Here is a 2216-nt window from a genome sequence, read left to right as displayed (position 1 = left end):
GAGAAGTGGGGAGAATGTATTTTGTGGCTCAGAGGTTCAGCTAATACCAGCACAGTCTCTATATTTACCGATGTGTAGCTCATGTAACAGTTAAATGAGTTCCAATCAATTCTCCCTCACAAGCTGCATGCACAAATTTTAACTAGCAAATTAGAGAGATGACATCTAACGCCTCCCCTGGGAGAGCAGAAATCCCCTGCAGAAGGCGATCAATTTATTCTTTGCCAGTTGTCTGAAGAAATGTTAAACTAATACTTGTGTGGGGTAATACTCTTCCTATCCTTTTCTGTACAAGGAATTATTTCCCCTAAAGCTGAACATTAATTACTGAACAAACGCAACAACGGAACAAACCAAATTTCTACTATTCTATGTAGAGGGTTTCCCGTATTGGCAGGGTGTGTGTGTGTGTGAGAGAGTGTGTGTGTGTGTGTGTGTGTGTGTGTGTGTGTGTGAGAGAGAGAGAGAGAGAGAGAGAGAGAGAGAGAGAGAGAGAGAGAGAGAGAGAGAGAGAGATTAGTTTCCCCCCAGTTTCCTCCATATGTTCTGGACTTCATCTCCTTTCTGACCATTGGCTATGCTGATGGGAGCTGATGGGAGCTGCAGGGTACCATGTTGGGGAAGGTGGTCTAGATTATATTTGAGATTGTTTCCAGGTCTATGATTGTATGTGGTTCTCCCTATATTAACCTCGTGCAGAGAACAGGAAAGAGAGAGGGAAAGGGGCTGGTACTTTGAGTGTGTTTCAGGTGTTGCAGAGACAGCTGCATTGTGTGCATGCTGCAGGCATTATGGGGTGGGGAACTATGGGGAGAGGATATTGCTTGATAGTAGAGCAGGTGCTTTGCATTCAGAAGGTCCCAAGTTCCATTCTGTTGCCTTTCCCAGAGCTACAATTCCCAGAGTGGTTTAATAGTGAATCTCTCTTCCCAGGGAACTCTGGGAATTGTCGAACAGGAATAAGACTCTCCTAACAACTCTCAGTATCCTTAACAAATCTCAAGTCCCAGAATCCTTTGGCTAAGCCATGACTGGTTGAAGTGGTATCACATGCTTTGATAGCCTTTGATGACCACTTCATTTCTTATTTTTATGACAGCTTCAAGGACATGCTGAAGAGTGTTCTTCACTGACCTTTGTGTCCTTTTACTAATTCTCTGGTTGAGTTAATAACTGCCATTATGTCCCTAATGAAGCCCACTCTGAAATATCTGTTCTTTTTTGGGCTGACAAACCTGCTGCAGATGAGAATTAAAGTCTTGCTTTTGGGTCCCATAATTAAAAGAATGGATTCCCACACACACACCCTTAAGATGTTTTTCTTTCATACTTCTCTCTGTCAGAAGAATTCACTCATAAGAAGAACCTGCCTTAAACCAAATCAGACCATTGGTCTACGTAACTCAGTACCAAGGATAGCCAATGTGGTCTTCTCCAAATGCTGTTAAACTGTTTATTTACAATTACATTTATATGCCATCTTTTCCACCAAAGAGATCAAGGTGGTGTACATGGTTCTCTTCCTCCATTTCATCTTCACAACAACCCTGTGAGGTAGGGCTAGGCCAGGCTTCCTCAACCTTGGCCCTCCAGATGTTTTTGGCCTACAACTCCTATGATCCCTAGCTAGCAGGACCAGTGGTCAGGGATGATGGGAACTGTAGTCTCAAAACACCTGGAGGGCCAAGGTTGAGGAAGCCTGGGCTAGGCCCATGGTCACCCACTGAGTTTCATGGCTGAGTGAGGATGTTGTAGTGCTGTAACACCGTCCACAAGGCATATCTTCACTTCCATGTGTGGAAGGGAAGAGCATGAACACACCCACATCCACCCAAGACCAGGGTCATCTCAAGCTGTGAACCAAGCCTATGCAATGTTCATAGGCCCTATCCATGAATTCTAATGCGTGTGTGTGTGTCCTGGGTGGGGCCATAAGGGGCAAGCATCCATATCCACAGGTATATCACATGAGCGAGCCTCATGTGGAAGAGCAACAACAATGGAAGCCAGCCCCATTGAAGTCAGTGTGGCTTACTTTTAGTTAAACATGGTTACTCTTGGGCTATACATCTAAGAGCTTTTACATTAACTGGGCTGTGGATCTAATGGCTATCTTCCCCCTTCTGTTTTTCACATGTGTGACACTGGGAGAAATATCTTCCCGTACCATGCAATAAATTCAACAAGCATCCCAAGGCTTCTCGCTATCTATGTAA

This window comes from Podarcis melisellensis, assembly GCF_964234715.1.
Source record: "Podarcis melisellensis genome assembly, chromosome: 9".
Taxonomy (NCBI): Eukaryota; Metazoa; Chordata; class Lepidosauria; order Squamata; family Lacertidae; genus Podarcis; species Podarcis melisellensis.
This window is presented reverse-complemented; position numbering follows the sequence as displayed.